Here is a 6,712-nt window from a genome sequence, read left to right as displayed (position 1 = left end):
TTGGAAGAAGTGAAAGTGAGCCAGGAGCTAAAATATTCAGTAAATGAAGTTATATTCAACAAGCAGTCTAAAGTAAATGAGCTGATGAACCGCTGAGCTACTAAAGATAAGGCATTCATCACAAGGAAAGGGAACCCGCTTTTGCTTTTTACAGAGTATTAATGACCACACTAGAAAGACAGACAATTGAAAGCTATTTCAATTATTAAGATTAAAAAGGAACCTATTGAGTAATGGATAAATAATCCTGACATCTTTAAGGTTGGACCATGTCTTTCTACCTTGTGGGAGGAGGCCTTCAAAAAAGAATTCGTAAGACTAAATGTATTTTGACTTTTCTCTGAAAGAAGTCTGCTGGCATAATTTATTTAAATTTATTTTAAAAGTATTTGACCTTTAAAAATACCTCTACAAAGAGCACATAAAAACAGAGCAAATACCATGCTCTAGTAAGTAAGTTCAAAAAGTGAATAACTAACTACCTTTAAAAGTTATTTTCCAAACACAGGGGCAAGAGGTATAACAAGGAAGGAAATGGCTGGGCTATTTAACATACAGTCATCTCTCACAATCCTTGGGGGATTGGTCCCAGGACCGCTCATGGATACCAAAACCCACGGATGCTCATGTCCCTGATATACTCATAAAATGGCTTAGTATTTGCATATAACCAATGCACATTTTCCCATATACTTTAAATCATCTCTAGATTAATACCTAATTCAATGTAAATGCTATGTAAATGACTGTCGTATTGTTTATGCAATAATGACAAGGAAAAAAAAGTCTGTACATGCTCAGTACAGACAAAAATTTTTTCCAAATATTTTTGATTCATAGTAGGTTGAATCTGCAGATGTGGAAGCCATGGATTGAGGGGATCAACAGTACTGTATTTCTTCCCTGAGTATTTTAACTATTACAAGTTAACAGAGAAATCTTCATGTTTTAGAAAATTATTCCAATAATTCTGAATATTGATTTTATTTGTTCAAACTCAAGGAAATTATTAAGAAATAACATTTATTTCTAGAGGTTACCATGTGGCTATATAATGGCATTGTGTATTCAGCAGTAATTAAACACTAAGTATTCCAAGTTACATTTTAAATTACACTCATAAATTATAATCTTTCACGAAGAGAAATGGATAAAACACCATTAAAAAGTAAGTAAATGCCTGTGTCTAATCTTTGACTCCCCCAAAAAGGAAAACTACAAAGCTCCTATGGGCAACTTGGTTTTGGTGACTGTATCAAAATTAAGAGTAAATGAAAACTAGAGCAGCTTTTCTAGATGCTGTTGTATCATGACTGAGTATTTACTATGTGTTAGGGTCTGGGGAAACAAAAATGAGTAAAGGATAACACATCCCTGCCTTCAAGTCACCCACAAACCAGAGGAAAAGATATTCATATGGACAAATATATATTTACAGTATACATTTGTATACAAAATGCCAGGGGGCCAAAAGGAGAGAGTAACTACATCTTTCTGAGAGTCAGCGGTGGGTCACAGCGGATATGTGAACTGACCTGGAGGACTGAGTGAGTGATCAGATGGAAGGTTTGTGTGACTGTGTGTTGGTGGCGGTGGTACTTGGAAGGGAGAATCCCATGCAGAGGGAAAAGCATCAGCACAATCTAGAATGAAAATGCGTAGGAAATTTAGTTAATTGTGAAGAGAGAAGTGTGGTTTATGAGAGACCATAGATAAGGAATTTGTAAAATGAAGTTGGAAAAGTAGCCTAGTAAGTAATTTATTTTTAAGACTTTAGACTTCATTCTGTAAAGCAGTTATTTGCCAAGGTGTATTCCATAGAATAATAGCTCTATAGGATGTTGAAGGTTTATTACACTTAAAATATGGAATCTCTGATGAAATAGGGTTGATGAAATAGGGGTAAACAAAAGTTAAAGGATTTATTTACTCTATGACCTCTCTGTACTTCCTAATACACTAATACAGATTGTAAATCTCAAAAAGAAAATAGAATATGAAGTTTTCTAAATGAATATGACCACAGAACCTTTTTTTTTTAAGAAGCCTATCAGAGAACTAATGTTCTGTGAGAATGTGTTCTGGAAAATGCTACTGGGGCAATGGGGAAATCACTGCAACATAAATTGGCTTCCCACCACATGACATTTATCTATTCCTCCACCTAACAAACATTTATTTAGTACCTTCTACAAGCTAAGCCTAATAGTCTGTAAAAGTACACAAGCCTTATAAATTCAAATTATGGTTATATGAATAATAATAATATTAGATTCTTACTGGGTTAATCTGAACAAAACAAAATGAACTTCGATTCTTACTGTAAAAGAAGACACATCACAGTGTAGTACTAGTTAGGCATAGAGACTTGATAGTCAAACATCCTAGATTTAAATCCTAGCTATTCCACTTACTAGCTGTGTGTCCTTGGGAAAATTATTTAACCTTTCTGTGCCACTATTAAATGGGAACTGTTAACAGTATCTAACTCAGGAGTTGTTCTAATGATTAGATAAACTAGATTTAAATCCTAGCTATTCCACTTACTAGCTGTGTGTCCTTGGGAAAATTATTTAACCTCTCTGTGCCACTATTAAATGGGAACTGTTAACAGTATCTAACTCAGGAGTTGTTCTAATGATTAGATAAACTGAATAAGTCAATATTGACAAAGTGCTTAGAAAAGTGCTTGGCATATGTGTGATTTGTGCCTCTGTTAAATAAATCAAACAAATATGCTAGAGTCAGAGCAAGTGTTTTTTGTTCCTTTCCCAAAGTAGCTTATTGCACACTTACCCTGGGAAATTTTTGTAATAAATCAGTAGCCTGTTTAGATATTGGTGAAAATGAGATAGCACAAGGCCATTTGGGCTCTTCCCTTAAGTAGAAAGCTTTACTGAAACATCAATCTTTACCCTGGGTAGTGAGCCAATATTCTCCTAGCTCTCATTTTTTCTGCGCACATGATCGAAAAAGTTAAAATATGTAAATGCAACAGCAGCATAAAGACATAAAGTTGATTTCTAGTTTCTTCTTTATACTTCTTCCTAGTTTTCAAATTTTCCACAATGAGTATGTCTTAGTTTTACATTCAGAAAAAAATATTACTTTAAATAGTCAACTCTCAAACTAGAGTTAAAAAACAAAAATGAATACTCAAACAACATAGTAACTTTTCTCCTTCCCAGTCCAAAAATAGTTGCCAGAGATAACTGGGAGGTCAAGGTAGGATTCAGCATGATGTTTCAAATTCAAAATAGTGTGAATTTACCAAAAAAAAAAAAATCAAAAATCTTAACATACTACAAAATTAGTGAACATTAATACATTTTAAATAAAAACAATATGATTCACATAAAAACCATAGCTGTTTGAAAACTGAGGTCACTGTACTTTCTTTACAGAATTCTTTTTTTAATGAGGTTCAGAGTTACCTTAAAATTAAAACGGTAAGAAAGAGTTCAAGGACTCAGATTCTGAGGATTAAAAAAGAAGTCTTCTTATAGACATTTTGTAATAATAAAGTCTAAAAAATAAAGCCCCCTCTTCCAGATTGAATAAAATAATTCTCATTTCAGTGAATGCTAGATGGATCCTTCTGATTGCTCAGGCCAAAAACTCAGGAGTCATCTCTCTCACATCCCACATCCAATCACTCAGTATATCCTGACTGCTACTCATCAATATGTATCCAGAATGCAACCACCCTCTACCCACAAACACCTTGGTCCAAGCCACCATCCTAATTCGTCTCTCGACTACCGACCTCCTTTGCTTCAGTCTATGATCAAAACAGCATCCAAAGGAGTTATCCCTTTAAAACATAAGTCAAGTCATGTCATTCCTCTGCCCAAAGCCCTCAGTGATTTTCCACCTTACTTAAACCAAAAGCTAAAGTCCTTGCCATGATCTGGCCCATGTCATTCTCCCTCCCTTTTCCATTTCAGCCTCCGTGGCCTCCTTACCCTTTCTATAACAAGCAGTCAGGTCCCTGAGCATGCTGTTTTTTCCAACTGGAATGCTCTTCCTGCAGATGTCCACTTGGCTCATTCTCTCACCTCCTTCAGTACTTTGCTCAAATGTCACCTTATCAATAAGTTTTTCCATGACCACCTCTTTTAAAATTGCAAACAGCCCCACTTGCATATTTCCTATTACCCTTCCCAGAATTTTCTCTACATAGCATTTAGCACCATCTAACATACTATATATGTGTCTTATTTATCTCATTGTCTCTCCTCAATAGAATGGAAGCTTCTTCATGATAAGATTTTTCTGTCCTTTTCCCTAATATATTTCCAGAACCTAGAAAGTGCCAAGCACACAGTAGCTTCTCAATAAATATTTGGTGGGTATTAAGTGAAAATGGAGGTGTTAGGTAGGCTAAGGAATATACACTCCTGGAGTTTGGACAGAGGTCTGGGCCAGAGATATAATTTTATTAGTCATCAATGAAGATGGCATTAAAATTAAAGAGACAATTTGGTGCTGGGAAAACTGGATATTCATATGCAGAAGAATGAAACTAGACCTGCACCTCTCAACATATAGAAAAATCAATTCAAAATAGATTAAAGACTTATGGATAAGACCTGAAACTATAAAACTACTAATGGAAAACATAGGTGAAATGCTTCAGGAAGTCAGACTGGGAAAAGACTTTATAAATAAGAGCCCCAAAGCACAAGCAACAAAAAAAATAAATAAATAAGTGGGATTACATCAAACTAAAGAGCTTCTGCACAGGAAAGGAAAATGAACAGAGTGAAACAACAACCTACAGAATTGGAGAAAATGTATACATCCAACAAGGGATTAATATCCAGAATATACAAGGAACTCAAACAACTACACAGTGAAAAAACAAATAACTAATTTTAAAATGGGCAAAGGAACTGAATAGAAATTTTTTGAAGGAGGACATACAAACAGCCAACAGGTACTTTAAAAAATGCTCTACATCACTAGTTATCAGGGAAATGCAAATTAAAACCACACTGAGCTATCATCTCACCCTAGTTAGACTGGCTATAATCAAAAAGACTGAAAACAAAGATTGGTAAAGATGTGGAAAAAAGGAAACTTTAAAGAGAACTCATTCTCACAATATTTGTTGGAAAAGCATAATGATAAAAATAATGCAGTTTGCTGGAAATGCACAGTGATAGAAATAATGCACTGTTTGTAAATTTTGAATTAGTAAAGTTTACAAAAATGAAGGCAGTTAAAAGATACACAATATGTGACTAATTGCAGAAACCTGAATCAATAATTTTAATTATTGTCTAATTGCATTTTGTTTTATTTCATATTCAAGGTTACATGTCATTCGTTTACTGAAAAGACAGTAAATGAAGGATATGTATGCCTTCTCAACCTTCTTTTTTATCATCTAATCTTAAACAACTACCATAGAACACTAAGAAGGAACTGAAACACACAGAATGTCTTGTTTCTAGAGAATTCTCATATCTATTCTTCATTTTCTGTGACCATTTCATTGTACTGTTGACTGGTAAGACATGTGGGAATTGAAAGTAATATACTCTGAAGTTTCTTCAAAAATAAAAATACATAAATGCAGAGCTCAAGGTCGGACAACACTTTACCGAGAATTGGCCATTAGAATGCAGAACAGTCCCCTCAAAGACTCCGCTGTCTACATTTTGCAGGAACAAATGGGAAAAGTGGTGAAAGTATTATAAAATAAGCACCACCACTGCTCGGTAATTTGTGTTAATTGTACTTGTGAAGTTGTCAGCCTATTGTACTTCGTAAATGACATTACTATCAATCCCTGCAATTTGTTTCAACATGATGGAAACACAGTTGGGGTGGTAGACACCTAGCTTCAGAGTAACCTAAAAGCTTTTTCAAACACCTTTAATGCATATTCACAACCACCACTTTCCAAAATGTAATATTTCATCACCTATTACATTTAAATTTCTAAAATCTGCATTATATATTTCAAGCATGCTTAAGTCAAAGTTAAAATATTGGAAAAGCCTACATAATTTACTAAGTAATATGTATTAATGGGTGAATGTAATATTTCATCACCTATTACATTTAAATTTCTAAAATCTGCATTATATATTTCAAGCGTGCTTAAGTCAAAGTTAAAATATTGGAAAAGCCTACATAATTTACCAAGTAATATGTATTAATGGGTACTGACTCAATAGATACTGGTAATCAACAGGCCAACCTTAACCATATGAAAACTGCAAATAAATGCAGTTTTAAAGTTATGAAGATAACCTGAGAAAGAATTTAAAATTTTGTAAATGAAATATACTAAGAAAATTAAATGAGGAAAAGAAAAAATATAAAAGCAAGAAAGTTGAAAATATTTGGGTCTTCTCTCTTATTTTTTTAGTTAGCCTAGCTAATGGCTAGTCTATTTTGTTTATCCTCTCAAAAAACCAACTTTTTGTTTCATTGATGTATCATTTTGGAGGTCTCTATTTCATTTAGTTCTGGTCTCACCTTGATTGTTTCTTTCCATCTATTAATTTGGGGATTGGATTATTCTTGTTTTTCTAGTTCTTCGAGTTGTAGCATTAAGTTGTTTATTTGAAATCTTTCTATGCTTTTGATGTAAGTATTTACTGCAATAAACTTCCCTCTTAGGGCCGGCCCGGTGGCGCACTGGATAGTGCACCGCTTGGGAAGTGCGGCGGCGCTCCTGCCCGAGGGTTCGGATCCC

This window comes from Galeopterus variegatus, unplaced genomic scaffold (assembly GCF_000696425.1).
Source record: "Galeopterus variegatus unplaced genomic scaffold, G_variegatus-3.0.2 Scaffold4505, whole genome shotgun sequence".
In the NCBI taxonomy this organism is placed as follows: Eukaryota; Metazoa; Chordata; class Mammalia; order Dermoptera; family Cynocephalidae; genus Galeopterus; species Galeopterus variegatus.
Note: the sequence above shows the minus strand (reverse complement) of the source record.